Here is an 18,207-nt window from a genome sequence, read left to right on the forward strand (position 1 = left end):
GGAAGATAACTTTACATTATCAAAAAAAATTCAAGAGCAGACAGGCTTTTATGTCTGGCCGTGCGGGGACTCAAAGTTGTCCGAATCATCCCCTCTAGATAATTTATGCCTGCTTTATTCAGTCTGTATCATTTTATTATTTCGTGGTCTGTTAATTCAGTTAGCATGTCCAGGCGTGGCGTATGTAAGGGCATTCCTGTATTTGAAATAAATAATAAAACTGAGTAACGATTTTAAAAGCTATCACCATTTGGTGTATGCATAACAAAACTAGTTAACCCTTTTTACGTTTTAGGAAGTTTGCAGCAGAGTAAGCTTTAGTTGCATCTCTATTGTTAAACACATACAAAGCATATTATTTCTAAATAGCTGTTAAATTTAATGAAAACCTTGAGATGTAAGTAGTTAACTTATTCATCACGAGTAAATTCTCATTTTAACTCAACGTTTTCAAATATCGTCTGCTTAAGAGGTGTTGGGAGGCGTTAGTAATGGGAAATGGTAAGAGTTGTTAAGATTTAACATTATCTGTTCGGGTTACTAGATTACAATATAAATTAAAGTGTGGAAATACTCGGTGTTATCCGTAGTGTCCGAACTTAGATCCTGTCCGATATTGCTGCATTGAAGATCCAAATTAATTTCTCTAATTTAAGTCCACAAAGCGTAAATGGAATATTTATACAGATATCATATTTCGTTATGCATTATCAGCATAAACCAAATAGACATTCGCGCAGTTTTTAGACACAAGAAAAAGAAATTAAAATCCACAGCGTTCGATGACGCTCATTAAAAAGTTGTCTTATCTTTCAGTCATGAAGTTTATTATGCGGATAGAGTTATGTAGTAAAAAGATCGTCTTGATACAATAAAAATAAACTCACCTGACAGCTAATTGGAAAATTGTTTCTTCTTTAAAATCACGAAAAATTAGATGATTTTCACAGAGGTATTATTGCTTTTCGTTTTAGCTTAAGCGTTTCAAGATGGCTGCTAACAAAACTTTTAAAAAATCTTAAAGTTAAGGGACATAAAATAAATCTTAAAGATTAGATAAAAATATATCGAATTAAGAAATTTCTTAAGTTTAAGATGCTACTGGAATACGACTTTGTATATATACATTTGTATAGCTGGGGCAGTAAGTTTAAAAGAACACGTATTGATGCATTATGTATAGACGAGTTAACGCGTGACGTCACACGCACCTGCAAAGTTTAGACTCCGCCCACTGGTTGGCAAAAAGAGGTGGAATTCTTATAAGCGCATATAGAGAAGGTTGACATTATCATCGTTTTTATTGATACTCATGAACTGTATCAAATATAATTTTACTATTTATGTCTGAATAAAACATAAGCATGCGTGAATTTCATTTTTGGAACGATTATATTGTTGTTATTATTTGTGTTTACTAAAAACGAGCTATGGAGTGGAACGTACACTATCTACGAGCTCGTTATGTGGTTACCACAAAAATCTCTACTAAACGCATCTTCACGTCCATTTTAGATACAAAATTCAAAAATGGAAATTCTTTTAGAATAAATTAAATTTAATGAAAAAACACAAATAAGGATAAAACAAACATCAAATAAATCGCTTTTTGTGCGCAACATATAGTAACTGATTTTAATCTTAATATATCTGTACAGACTTACCTTGTTACACAACAAATAAATTAATAAATCTCATTGTTTTATTTAATTGTGCACACCAATTTTGACACTATTATCTCGTTATGATCGGAGACTGCCCAGACAATTACACAGAAAACATGCCGGTGTCATAAACATAGTGACCAATACTTTAATTGGGTCCCTGCATAGACCACATGTGGCAGACTTTATGATACCTCCATGCCATCTTTTGGCATATTGAGCAGTCATATTGAGCAAGCCAAATATTAAAGCCAAACTACGTAACATTTGCTTTAATAAATAATTTAACATATTAAAAAAGAAGATATTTGTCTGAAACGGATTAACAAGAACATGCGTATTTATATGTAAGCCAGTTTAATCATAATAATACAGTGCTTTATAACTTTAAATTTAAAATATTGTTCAATATTACTGCTACACAATTGATGTATTTACCGCGGGTACCGGCAAATGTAAACTCGTCAATTTAGTGTAAAGATTGTACGTTCTTGCATTGCACGTAACACCATCATGAAACCAAGCAATCACAATGGATAAACAATATTTGTGTAAAATAAATTAAATTAATATATATATTTATCATAAAATGCTAGATTGTTAAATGTATCACTCCTTATTACTTGTTAAGAGATTTCAATATACATGCAAAGACAGTTCAATTTGCACAAGATGCAGGTTTTATTTTCATTTGTATATTAAAATTTATTAATATTGTAATTCAATGGAAACGAAACGAAAATTCATTCTATGGAAAAGAAAATTACCACAACATTTAACGATTGTAATGTATTCCGTTTTTAATGGCTTTGTTTTATAATTGATCAAATGCGCCTCTTATAATACACTTTCGATCGCTGATGAGCAATAACAATATCCACACCGTTTATAGTTATAATCAAATTAATATATGTTTTATAAGTTTTTAAATATAATTTTTTAAAGTCTTACTATAAAAAAGAATACGGCTAATTTATTGTTTTGTTGTGTGGTATTGTCAGTATTTAGTCTTCCGACCACGTTTACTCTGATGCTAATAACTAATTTGTATTTTTATAAAGAGGAAATTATACATATGATGATACATTTATTTATTGGTACTAAATATGATATATTTGCACTATTGTATAAGAGTTGTAATGTTTATTTCGGATTTTTTATCGTTTAATTGACTAAACAAAAGCCCTTTATACATGTTTTACGTTACTGTAACCAGTGTTTTTGCCAACCAGTCAGTGCGCATGCGCGAAAAATCACGAATGTAAACAATAACAATTAACTCGTCTTTTTATAATGAAAATATGCTGTACAAATTAAACACTATGTGAATAAAAATGTAAGGACATTTCTTTAAAGGCATATATATTCCCATAGTATTTTTTTTAATTTTCCTCTATAAGGCATTGCGTCAAACCCATGTAATTAATTTCATTCTATCCTAATGTTATTTTTCAAATTATCGCTATGTAACTTTATTTGAAACATATTTATTTGGGTTATATTTTTTATTGCAATTAAACAAGCCTTAACTTTTCTATTTCAAATAGATCAACATGGGTAGACGATAGTTTTCTTTTCATCATTCTTTACAATTTACAGTTGTGTATTAATTTGCCTATTATGTGCACATTGCAATCATAAGTATAATGCCTTTTAAAATATCTCCCTCTAGTATAATGTCCTAAGTGCTCTCAACCACTGTCAACTTCTGAACATAAGACAAATCTGAATATATCATAAATATTGACCGCATTTACAGTTAGTCAGTAATCGGGGGTACACTTCATCCTTTTTGATATATGTTTACATTAATTATATGTCATTTTTGGATTTAAAATATTTCACTTTAGTTGCAAAACAAAAACAGCGTTAATTGTAGCTTAGTTTGAATCGCGTAAGTAAACAAATATCCAAAAAGGAAATGAGCATACAAAAATATTGCCGACAAGTAAAACATCGTGTTTTTCGCATTGAAAACGTGGGCTTTTAAATTTAATGAAAAAAGCTTTTTAGTGCAGGGAACCAATATTTATGTTTGTATAAATTTATGGTTACGTTAATTTGAGAATTCAAAAGTTGACAAATCGAGTGAAAAATTTGTAAATCGGTATTTTAACACGTTATTCAATAAACTAAAAATGTGTCAGTTTTACAGGATATGATAAACTTATCTCTTGTCTATTTCTAATTGAGCAACCCCTAAAAGACGTTGGCCACTTTCAATAAGGCCTATATCTTAAATAAACTAGTGCACGTTTTTATTGAAATAGACAAGCTGTCATAATAGAGGGTACAACGGGTGTTTTGCAGATAGAAAAGTGAATGTGCAAAATGTGCAAAAATATTATAAAACCTTTGGTAAATGCAATGAGTCCATTCCTTCATACGATTTTACACCAACAACATGGATCAAATAAACGTTTATATAAAATTCAAAGAATCACTATTGAATAGGAATTTTTAAAAAATGAGAAACATCTTATCCCGAAAGACGTTTATTACAATACACTTGATGACCTAAAAACCGCATCGGAAACTACTTCCAGAAAATCACGTCATAAGTACTTCATTTTGAAGAAGTTCAAAGGAATGCAGTGTGGTGACGTCGACAAGTATATCAAGATGAGACAGTCTGCTACTAACCAACCAGTCTTTTATGGAACAAAAGAAGATACTTCCGATCATATAAAAAAGCCCACATAGCTACTGGTCATGGGGGCAGAGACAGAATGGCGAAACATCTAATCATAAAATACGCCAACACAACCAAAGATTCAGTTCAACTATTAATTCCATATTGCCAAGTTTGGATAGAAAGGAAACACGCCCAAAGACGATTGGTCAAACCAATCCTTACCAGAGAATTCTAATCCTGTGGTCAGGTAGGTCTGATAGACATGCAGTCTTCCTAACAAGGACAGTTCAAATGGATACTTATTTACCAGTGCCACCTTTTCGAAATGTGTTTTCCACAAAGGCCAATCCGAAAAGATCGGCTTAAGTTGCCCACCATCTACTAGACACTTTCCTGCTGTTTGGCGCTCAATTAATTCTACAGAGCGATACAGGATCCAGATCCAGTGCCAAAATTATAACAAAGCTGCAAGATTTGTGGCCATCGCAAACTACTACCACCAATCAGCCACTGCCAACTGCTACCAATACCAACCAACCCACTACCAAATAATACTGCTACTACCAATCAGCTTCTATCAACTACTTCGCATGAGATCAATGCCATCTGGCCATCTCAGAACAACGTTAAAGAGCAAGATAGTTACAATTATCTCAAGCCGAACTGGTCAAACGATCAAATGTAAAACTAAAGGCGGGCGAAACTGGAGATAACGTTGCGATTTCAATACCTGTAGTTGACAGAGGCAGAGGTGATCCTAGAATCATTATTGGTGCTAAAGTTTGTCGGGATGAGAATGACATGTCCAGAATTGCCGTGTAAGATATACAAGGAACCAATTTTGATGTGTTTTATATGCGTTATAAATAACATACTCAAAATCTACGAATATTTCACAAAATATTTCGTAAAAAAGTTCACCCATAAAAATCAGTGTTTTTTATAGCAAGAGCCAGAATCTCAAAGCTAGATGTGGTATGGGAACATACATTATACGAGATACAAATGCACATTTATATTATTTTTATGGCACAATATATTCCATTTCAATTTCAAGTAACGATATCTATTCAAACGACAAACGAACACTAACCGGGTACATGAACAACTGAACATGTGTTGAATATATTGTCCCACAAAAACAAAAAAAATAATCATTTTGTTTCTTATAAAATCTATGTTACCAGACTAAATCTAGCGTTGAAATGTAGACTATTGCTATAAGAAACATAGATTTTATATATGTTAACTTTATTTTTCGTAATGCTGTACAAAATAGTCAGTGATTTTGAGCGTTTATAGGCTTTTAACCCAAATCAAAGAAGTAATTATTCGTTAGAACGTTTATTGCTTTTTGGCTCTTGACATTTAGCGGATGGAAGTGATAGTTATGAGAGAGCGGCGCAAATGATAACGTGTATTGCACAACATTATTAATGCGGGCTTGAAACGGAAATTTTGGTTCAATGAGTGAATTGTTTTCTGTTGATAAAGAACTAAAATTCCTACTGAATTGAACTCTATGGTAGACTGACCATGCATCTTTTGTGTTTGACGCATGAATGTATTCAACCATTAATTGTATAAACATGTTCTTACAAAAATGAAGAATTTACCATAGGAACATTTATGTTCGTACATCACAGACACTCTAGTCTTTAAAGAAAATCACAAGACAATTAAACTTGCACTACTGAAAGTTGTTGAAAGGCTAATGAATGTCATGAATTGTGCAAGATGTTCTTTTGAGGCATTTCTCGAACATACTCTTCATGTGGTTTAGATTTAACAATTGAAGCGTATCTGAAGCATGTAATTTATTTCCCTGGACCCAGCTGCTCTTATAACATGTATGTTCTATTTTCGACCACAAGATAAAGTATCTAAAAATAATTTTGGTCGTAATCGTGTTCTTACGAAGCAGTGTTAGTTGCTTTCCAAAGAAATAGTAAGCAAGAAATGTATCGAAAGGCCCCCCTCCAATTCCACTTTTGTCTCAGAAATCAACAAATGCAAAATAAATTAACTAAACTATGCAGCTGCGTACATTCACAAGCTTGTTAATTTGATTGCAAAGTTTCATTTTTTTAGCAGAAATACTTTTTTTTTATTCAATATAATACATACAATGTATACATGAATATATACAACATAGTGATTGTACAAAGCAATAAAGTTCAGACATGTTATACAAGATATGTTAATATGTATTTTTTTTTAAAGAGAAAAGAAAAAAATAATAGAAGAATTGTTATGAAAAATGATGAGTTGTATAAAGTCGGAAGAAAGCATACTGGACTTGTGTGTTTCGTTGTATATTCAAAATGATCTTATAAGATTGAAAAAAAAAACATACAAAAATATTTTAGAAAGATAACTTACATTAGAGTGAAATGTATATAAGTGGACAAGCATCATGAGAATTTAATCCGATTCCATTTTTGTTCAAAGTTTTGTAATGTGTCATTACTGAGGGCTATTTTTTTCTCAATCTGGACTTTAAGTTTAAGACTATGGATAAAACAATTAAAATTTGGTACTTGTTTTTTGAACTTCATGTTAAAGATGAACAATTTCATCATTATAAGAATAAAATTCACAATATTATTACAATCTTTTGATTTCAATGAGTAAATTCCGAAACTTACATTTAAGAAAGATAATTTAACGTTTAGTTGCTGTTGTTCAAGAAAAGATGTTAAATGATTCCAAATAGGCTGGATGTGTTTGCACTCCCAAAACAGGTGTTCTATAGTTTCGATGTTTTCACTGCAGAAGTCACACAGATTTGAGTTAGATAATTTGCATTTAAAGAGGTATTTATTTGTAGCTATAATTCTATGTATGTATTTATATTGAAAATTTCTCAGAGTGCTTTCAATAGTTGCTTTATATGGCATGGTAAATATGTGTTTCCAATTAAGTTCATGTACTCCGAAAAGGACTTGCCATTTATTTTGGGTTTTTGAGTTTTCTGTAGGGTTTTTAATTTGTAGTGTGTAAAATATTTTATTTGTTTTGTTTTTTCTTCCAAGTATATTTTCTACGAATGTTGTTTGAGTACATGGTGTATTATTTGTATTGATTTCAGATTTAATATGTAAGGGTATGCTTTTGATTAATGTGTAGTACTTCAGAAAATTATTTGAAGGTATTCCGTATATGTAGCATATATCATTAAAAGAGTAGAAATCCTTAATTCTGTAGTCATATAATTGGTCGACATATTTAATGCTTCGTTCAAACCAATCTTTATAGAAAAACGTCTTATTAATTGAAGTTATGTCTTTATTGTTCCATAGAATAGTTTTACTGCTTGTTTGGGTTTCTAGGTTATGCGTGACATCACACCATGCTGATAGAACATCAGACAGAAATATGTTTTCGTTTGCAATTTCATGTAAGATAGATTTGCTGATGTTACATTCAAAGAGTAAGGAGTCACCATATTTTTTTAGGATTTTCTGATAGAATAATTTCCATTTACTTGTATTGGCATTGTCTAGGTATCTTTTAACCCAGCTGCATTTGATTGCATTCAAGAATGAGTCAATGTTCGTTAATTGGATACCTCCATTTTCTACAGATTGAATTAACTGAGTTCGTTTTATTTTATCAGGCTTACCGTCCCATATGAAATTAAATATTGCTGATTTTATATCGTTAATAATATCATTTGGTGGATTTGGGAGGACTGTTAAAGGGGCCTTTTCACAGATTTTGGCATTTTTTAACTTATTCATTAAATGCTTTATATTGATAAATGTAAACATTGGATCGTAAAAGCTCCAGTAAAAAATCAAGAACAAAATTAAAAAAAGGAAAAGAACATTGCCCGGAGCAGGTTTCGAACCAGTGACCCCTGGAGTCCTGCCAGAGTCCTGAAGTAAAAACGCTTTAGCCTACTGAGCTATTCCGCCGAGTACACGTACATAACGTATTTTACACCTTATATAAGCAATCTTCGTAGTTATACAAAATTTAACGACAAAAACAGAACTCTCCAAATTATTCAATCGTTTCGCGTTGCAACGCTTTATAATTTTTAGGTTTTATAATCGTCAAAAGATGCATATAATGGCTATATTAGAGCATGGTAAATGTTCAGTATTACTGTTTCCTCACAAATATCATAACTAAAACGAAAATTTGCGAATCTGAAACAACTTTTTTCAATTTTGTCAATTTACCAAAGCGTGAAAAGATCCCTTTAATACATAAATTAATTTAGGAAGTGCAAACGTTTTCAATACTGTGTTTTTTCCGATAAGTGTAAGTTTACGGTGATGCCATGATTTTAAGCAGTTTTTAAAATTCTGTAATTTAGGTAGTATGTTTTTAAGAATTGTATCTTTTTCATTATTTGTGAAAGTAATTCCTAACGTTGTGGCTTCATCGGATGTCCAATTAAATTTCATTTCTTTTTTATATAGGACATTACTTTGTTTTAATTTTCCTGCTCGTAGCACAGTACATTTACTTTTGTTTAATTTCAGACCCGATGTCATTCCGTAAAGGGTTAGCGATTCTATTAGGTTATGGAAAGAATCGTAATTGTCGTTTAAAAAATAAGTTGCATCGTCAGCAAATAGGGACTGTTTGATTTCTTCGTCAGGTTCTAGTGATATGCCTTTTATGTGTTTATTTGATTGGATGTGATGTGATAGATACTCGTTGCAGATAATAAATAGCGATGATGAGAGTGGACATCCAGCAGAAATACTTGTGTCGTCGCGCGATTCCCAATTAAAACAGTTTTGTTTCGCTAAAAAACGGTCATTTCAACAGTAATGTCGAAATAAAGAAAAGACAAAAATGCAGATGTGAACGTTAACAAACCATGCTGGTTGATAACTTATTGCAGAATTTATTTTTACACGCGAGACTGGAAAGTTTTTAAGTTATGTTTTTGTATTTAAACGTTTGTAGAGAGTAATGCCTATACCTGAAATCCATTTTAGAGGTTAAATGATACATGCATATGATATTGTGGTATGCGTCAGGAAGTGATTAGTATCACTGTTTACTCAATTTTAAGCCGGGTATATTTGTTATTTAATTCATTCAGGAAGTGTTACTGCTCCATGTAATAAGCACATTATATTAAGAATGGCGTAAAAAAAAGTTTAAATTAAATTAAATTTAATTAACCCATCGCCTGATCGACAATGCGATGAAATTGTTTATCAATCGCCTGAATGACAAGGGCATAATTCCGGATAATTCGGCAAATGAAGCTCAAAACATTTCACTGACTCGTTTTTTGCATAGTATTCCACTTAGGCAGATTTTAGCAAAGAGTTTTGGCGAGTTCGTACTCCCACGAATGCATTTCTCGTCTTTGTATTGACAGATTAAATCGGGCATTGAGATTAGAATGCATAAATGTAGCCTAAAACTAACACGTTTGAATACATCGGTAACCAGACTTGTTGCGAAAGTAGTAGGATTTGTTTAGGGCAGACTCTTATTGAAAGGTTTTTGCATAACGGTAAATATATTACCATGGCTGTTACCCCTATAAAAGTGGTATTCACTGCCCTCACAAAACAATATTTCCCGTTTAGCACTCCACACGTTTACAGTTTGTATGAGAATGGTGTTTGCTTAGTGCAAACTTCAATAAAATAATTCCGAATGTGTTATGGTGTATTAAATAATTACATTTTGTATGACCGTTTCAACTTTCAAAATGTGTATGCATCAATTGTAGATGAAACATTGTCTGTCATATAATGATATTTTGCAAACATCCATCTTAATAAAGATGGAATGATATTTAATATTACTATGACAAAATAATAATGATACAGTTCAAATATACCAATATAATGCTACTTGAAATATGCTGTTAATACAAAATGAAAGTGTAACACGTGTACCTTGAAAATGGGTAAAATAAAAATAAAAATGATTTTACAAACTAGTTTGTTCATTTTTCTGCCTGCTGGGTTTGCTTAAACAAATCAAGTTTAGTTTAAACATATTTATTTAACAAAGAAACATTGTAATATATTGGAATTCTTACAACATTTACATGTACATGTTTGAATTGGATCGGAACGAAAAACATGGTCTTATATATTTATTATCCCTCTTATATGTACAATTGCATGTTGTCGGACGAACATAATTGGATTGAACATGATTAAGAAATAATAACAATAATACAACAAGTAAAACACAACAACAAACAAGTGCAAGTAATAGGATTACATTTAAGGTGTAGGAGATAAAGCGGCTGAGGTTTGGGAAGAGAACAAAAGAAGTTTTTAAAGAACTGTTTGGTGAAAGGAACGTTTTACCGTCGTTCCGTAGTATATTTACGAAACAAATCGCTTAATATATATAACAAATTTGTAAACAGCGTCAGCTACTTTGCTATACGTTACGTTGTCATAAGTGAACACTCCATGTAGAATTATTAAAATGCAGGGGCGAAATATATGGATAGTATGTTCATATGCACATACTGACTGCATTCGAGACAGAAATCTGAAGTCCACATAGACATAACGGGGATGTTTTTATGTTGAGTCTAAATAGATGCTACGTAAAAATGAAATAAAGACAAAGAGTAACCAACCGTGTTTTCATTATTTACAAATGCGAAACATGAAGTACTACAATAAAACTGCTAAATTTGCACTTGCGTATACACTTGCATGTACTATAGTGAGTGATGAAACTTTGAATTAACCTTATTTATGAACTTAAACATAGTAATTTGATTTAAGTGGAAACAAGCAACACCAAAAAAATACATTACATTACATGCACATGGATATCATACAAAAAAAGAAAGTACACTATTCATTCCGCAAAATATTAAAGATTTTAAAACAGTTGTTTTTGTTAATTTTATAAATGCAGTTTTCTATTTGTTTGTGTCTGAAAAATCATATTTACAAATATTGGTCACTGCATTTGTTTGCAATGACATATTCGCAAAAAAACAACAACACTAGAAATGTTTTACAAAAGACCACCATGAGGTCGACTAAAATGCAGAAGTTCAATGTCACAATATAATTTTTAAGCAACACACTTTTTCACAATCATGAAGTATAATTCTCAACATCACTTAAATATCTGAAAAATTTACAATTATATGATTTGAAGCGCATGTATCTGCACATACAAATTGTGTTGTCTGTTCTCATATAAAGAGTGTAATACTAAAAAACGCATTTAAGTAGCTTGGTTTAATATACGGCCCGCACCAGTGCTGGATTCGTCAATTTACGATTCGTTCTGCTGTTCAAGGAAAATTGACTGTGGCTAACGATCACAAGGTTTATTTTTGTTTTGTCTTTGGGCTCAATCAACCTTTCCGGTCTGTATGTTCGTGATGTTTGATGTTTGTGTAATTAGATGTTTTGGTCCTCTGACCATTTAAAGAAGGCTCAGATATTTGCTGCTCATGAAGCGTAATGCTAGATGTCTGGTCTGCAACCAGTTGAGGTGTCCGGTCGGTAGTTTGTTCGTCTGGCTCCTTAGGGATCCTATGCTGTGATAGAAGCGTATCACGAGTAGTTTGTTCTTGTTGAATCCCAACGATTGGTTGCGAATGATATTCTAAGATTACAGGACTCGTACACTCGATTTGTTCATTTTGCAAAACACGTTTTGGTTCAGTTTCTTCTTCATGCATCAGAGATGTCTCGATATGCGTGGTTTTGGTAGATTTATGTATTTCGCTGCCATTCCGTACGAATTCTGTTATATTTTTTTCCTTTTGAAGTATTTGTATGTCATTCCTGATTGCTGGTGCTAATGGAGCGGATGATCTACGAATACATGGAGGTCGAACATTTTGAGGACGACGAAGTAAATCCGTTGGTGTTGTATGATCAGCATTTACCGTTTTCGGTGTTGTGTTTTCGCTTTCGTCGGCTGGCCTTTGAGTAAAGTTATTGTCTGGTGATATTGGATAGGGTGATCCATTATGGTCTGGAGGAGGCTGAACGTTACGAAAAAGATTTATTTCTTGTAAAGCTGTGTTTTCATTTGCGACGGCTGGCCACGGAAAAACAAGACCTCGCCTGTGTCGATGAGTTTCAAATTCCCTATATGTTGTTTGTGTGATCGGTTGATTGATGTATGATGTTAAGAGGAACCAGTAAATTGCATTATTGTCGGAAAAGTCGAGAGTGTTACATTCATTTAGTGTATAAGGTATGACGACACGTCTTTCTCGAAAGACTGCAATCAACCGTCCATGCCTTTCGTCTGGAAAAGTATATTTGCAAAATAAAACGAAAAGAAATCGAAAACCTAACGGCTCAGGTATATACAAAAACGATGTATGATCAAACTTAAAAAGAGACAAGATTTATTAGGAAATCATAAACCAGCTTCCATTTCTTTGCAAATGTATCGCATCGACGAAGTTTAACATAATAAAAAAAATACGAATTATAAAGTAATGTATAAATATAATAGAATTACTAGAAAATTATATGCATTTATGGATATATATTTTACGGAATGAACGAGGTCAACTGGGAAATTTTGACATCATTCATTGCAAATTGTTCAGAAATTATTTTACCTGTCGATAATTCTTGTACAAATCGTTCTTGGTAATCGAAAAATCTGCTCTGAAGAAACGACCTTGACAGGACTATAATCACTCTTCGGCAACTGGAAACGAAAAACATAATTAGACAAATATAAATAAAGATATGAAATCGCATGCGTTCTTATTATTTCCCGTCCGAAACGAGAATGGCCCCATTCAATTAAAAGCGACTATGAGCGAAATGTTTTAACTGAAAATTACGTCATTGCAAAAGATTGTGAATCTGCTTGGTTCACTTCGCGCTTCGGATATAAACTAAGGCGTTTGGCATGTTGGCTCACTGATTGTATGTCCGAGTAAAGCAACCTTGAAAAATATCCTTTTGTCTTCATTTAGTGTGTTTCGCCATATATTGCAAGAACTAAATAAATATTCTAATATCAGATAGCATATTGTCAAAACCTTTAAACAATAATTACCTGACAACGTGGTAAGTAACGGGGTATTAAAACACTATATTTATATGTCACTGTTTAGAAAGTTGAGCGGTTTTGCAGCGACCGAGCTACTTATTCTAGAGAACACTCAATGGGACCATGATTGAAGTACCAAACTAGCAGCTCAAATACTTAGCCCTCTGCAAAATGGACCATGGCACTTCCAATGCCCCATATATGATTCCATTCGTCTGGGTAAGATTATTGAACTTTGATAAGGACGATAGGTTGATCCGTTCCATAAATCAATGATTCGAGATAGTTAAATACGCGCACATTTAAATGGTTTATCACTTCAATCCAAATGTTGAATTTAAATAGCATAGTTGTTTATTTGTAAGGATGTACCATTCGAAGACAATATTATTTTTGTTTTAAGTTTCAAATAAGTACAAAATAGTATTTGATTTTAATCAGATGTATATGCGATTATTCGCATATGTTTTATTATGTATTACTACAAAACCAGTATCGGGTTAACGAATGATTGAATTGATTTGAGTTGGTAAATTTGAAATTGTGTTAGATTAACTGTTCAGCAGTCATCAAGTCAATATGTTTTTTATTTAAGAAATGCTTCATTTTCTGTTTGACTTTTTGTATATTTTATAGCAGTATAAAGAAATGTTCTGGAATTTTTAATATTAACTCATTCTAGTGTGCAGCCCTTTCTAAGGAGGCTTTTCTGAAACATATAAGCGTGTGTATCATACCGATTAACACTCCTGACACATCAACTGTCCATAATGTGCACCCACCTTCTCTCTATTTCGCCAGCATTATTAATGAGTTCTGGTGTACTAAGTAGATCATCGCGACCTGGGACGTAGAGTCGAAGTCCTCTTCTACCTTCTAGCTCCTCAATCAGGTCTTTTACGAACTGCTTGTCATCCGGGTCATCTTGATTGTAGCACACGAAAGCGTCGTACGTAAAATGCACACTTCGGTCATCAATATCTATTGGGAAAATAAGACGGACATTTATATGTGTGTACACATATATGTAAATATACTCTCAATAACTCGTAAAACATAGTTTAGGGCGATATATTACTTAAATATTTATTTTAAGCAGCAGCTGGTACAACACGCGCGTATTTTTAATATAATTTAAATACATCCAACATGTCTCAATGTCGGAGAAGGGTCGACACGAAAAATGATATTCTTGACTTAATATGATACTGGAGTCAAGAGACGTCAACTAATTACATTCACAGATCGTACTTACGCAGTTTAAGAATTTCAGGGCAAAACACGAAGTTTAAATAGTGGATGAAGTTTGATAATCGTTTGAATACGATATATTAATAACACGATATATTAATATATAATATATAATATATATTAATATATTAATACTGATATATTAAATGTGAATATAACATCGGTTTTGTTTAAAGCATATTTAAATAGTGGATGAAGTTTGATAATCGTTTTAACACGATATATTAATAACACGATATATTAATAACACGATATATTAATATATAATATATATTAATATTGATATATTAAATGTGAATATAACATCGGTTTTGTTTAAAGCATATTCCAGCAAACATCTGCATATCGTTCCAATATGGTACAACCTCAGCCACAACGCCCATCACATGTTGCTTTTCATAAGATTGCAGTCTTAAAGTAAGCTGTTCAAGCTTGTATGTCGGATAGTTCAAAATGTATCTATAATGGCAGCCCATATGGAACCATGTGGTTTCCGGTTGCAAAACCCATTTAGGACCCATTTATCTGGCTCGCTTTGAATATAATAAAATCTCTTAATATCAAGCAATAAATATTAAAATAACCCCAGTACGTACATGTAAATCACATGTAGGAATATGCAAATCAATAACAGTTTAGTTGAAAAGTTAATCCATAAATAATAAATGAGTCATTTGCATCAGTGAATATAAAGATACCATTCAAACGCGTGTTCTAGTTTACTGCTAGTATGACGTCAAGCATGTCATGTATTAATTATACCAAGTCAAAACATCGTAAATGCTCGCACTTCCTGAAAATACTTGCGATGTGTCTTATATAGTTTATTGTCTGTTTTATATAGTTTATTGTCTAAGCATACATAATTTATATATTCCAGCCTGGTTATTACGGTGCAATACGTTCAAATGCCTCGTTGTATAGAGAAATGTGTGTGAATTGTGTTTTGCAGGAGTTCAGGATTTTGTATAGTATTTACATGTATTTCAAAGTACCAAGATTTACTCCTTTCTATCTCATTTTTGTAAAATTGACGAACCTTTTGCTTCATTATCGGAATATTATACAAATTGCTATGCCAAGTCACTTTTGCAGGATAATGGCCAATCATGAAAAACCGACCCGCTTTATGGTAGAATGTAAACGTCTGGGTTTTCTATGTCGGTTCAGATTTTAAGCTACAACCATCGTTAAGCATCGTTAAGACTCATTACTGATATTCACCATTAGCCTGAGGTACTTACCTTCAGGGCGGAACGGGATGCCATCTGAAATAACACATAGATTTTTATAAAACGTTAACGTACTAATGTGTTTTATGTTTATATGATGATCGTGTACGTGATAAGAAGACTATAACAAATGTTGGAATGTTTAACTAAACGTGATTTCTTAATGTCGTTCACCTATAATTTTAAGATGAGTAGAATCGATATGTTTATCATAGGTCCAGGCTTCCTTTACATGGTATTACATTAAACATAAGATAATACAAATATTTTAAATGTTACAACTAATATTAACTTGAGTATATATATACATACATACATTTCATTTATTAGATCAATGTCTGCACCTTTTGCGTTGTAAATGATTGCTTAATACAAACATATATATAATTTTATTTCAAGGCGATGTTCACTTATTTAATCTATGTAAGATGGACTTTGCTGGACAAGAGTGCCAATAATCTTTAAGGCACTGAAAGCATTTTAATATGCTAAAGACTGCTTTCGAAGCGAGTTTGGAAAGTCTTATACGCGTTAATGTTCAACAAAGATTAAATGTTTCTCATTACTATAAGTGCAAGGGTACGACATTAGCTAGGGTACATTTAAAGCCTATTGTTCATTTTGACGTGGGAGACATTTAATGCACACCATTGCTTTGGAACTATGTGTTAAGTTCCAAAACAGTTTTATCACAAAATATATATTTTCGGTTGATGGGCCGTTGTTTATTGACGCAACTCTCCTGCTCCAAAATGTATGAACAGCTTCAGAAAACATAAATGCCACACGTTCATTGTATTTTCTGAAATTCCCTTGTTTTGAGCAAGCTCTCATCAACTTTATGAGGACGCTTGCGTAATTTTCGAATACTTTCGGGGATGTTGTGAAATGCGGCTTGGTACTTATGTCTTCGCTAAATAATTATATGGGTTTTTAATTTTGCCATAAGCTTGCGAAACTATATATACTTGCAAAAAATATTTAAAATACGCATTTATTGTTGAGAACACTATAAGGAATTTTCCCTTTATATCAAATCGATAAAAGTATTTATGGTGATGCGGGCAGTTTTCAAATGTTTTTCAGGGAACGACATCAAGTAAGAACAGACCTCGCTTGACTCGTTCGCAACATATGTTTTTATGGGCATTGTACATAAACAGTTAGGTAGGGAAATGGCCCTTTTTACTTGAGTCACACGTGGCACTGTGCTTGTGAATTGGTGTGTACTATTGTCCGAAAACTTTCCAATGCAAATCTTTGTGTTGAAATGTGCGTGATATCGATGGGTAACCACCGGAGCTTTGCACGTGAACACTTTGTTATGCACATGTAGAGTATACACCCTGCGAGCATTGAATTGAAAAGCGGAATTTTGGGATCCTAATGTTGCGGGTATAAAAAATTAAGTAAACCGCACGTGCTTAAATGCACATCCTTACTTTTGATAATCAAGTATGTTCTGTATAATACAGCACACTTAAAAAACATTCGTTGTAGAGGTCTTATTTTAAAGAGACCTTTTTACAGATTTTGACTTTTTTGAAGATTGTCGTGAAATGCTTTAAATTTTTAAAAGTAAATATCGGAACTATAGAGTTCCAATTAAAAGTAATGCAGTTAAATAAAGAATAAAATGTAATCCATACCTGAGCTCGAACCACTAACCCTTGGAGTAAACTAATCGGTCACTTGTACTGACAAGCAATTCATGTATTTTATACTTTTATATAAGCAATCCTCGTAATGACACAAAATATAACGATATCAATAGAACTTTCCAAATAACACCATTGTTTCGTGTTTGTAACGCTGTATAATTTTCATGTTTTAAAATTGTCAAATGATGAATATAATGAGAGCATGTTAATGTCCAGTATTACTGTTTACTTATTACTACAACGCAAATGTGCCAATCTGGTACATCTTTATTTCCATATCGCTTCTCTATCGACTTGTCCAAAATTCAATATACTGCTGTTAGAAAGATTTTTGACCAAGTAAAATAAAATATAATACATTTTAAATTTAGAACATAATACTCGTTTTAAATATTATTATTTGCAATAAAACCTAATAATTTATATGATCCCACTTTAAATTATAGTATATACAATATCATCTCAAAATAAATATGAACCAAAATACTGGTGGAATTATAACTTGTATATTAATTTCCTTGTAATCGAATGTAATAATTTAGGCATATCCTATATCATTTAAAAATACTTACAGCAGTCTTGTTCTGAAATATCAAACAAAGAAAATTAAATTGTATAAACAATAATCATGTTTTTAATGAAAGTTTTAATTAAAGTAAGTTCTTATTTAAGACACATATTTTTAAATTGATATTGACAATCACGGCCATGATTTTAACCAAACGCTATACGCAACACTATTAGAGAAATAGTTAACACCACTGAAG

This window comes from Dreissena polymorpha, chromosome 12 (genome assembly GCF_020536995.1).
Source record: "Dreissena polymorpha isolate Duluth1 chromosome 12, UMN_Dpol_1.0, whole genome shotgun sequence".
Lineage (NCBI taxonomy): Eukaryota > Metazoa > Mollusca > Bivalvia > Myida > Dreissenidae > Dreissena > Dreissena polymorpha.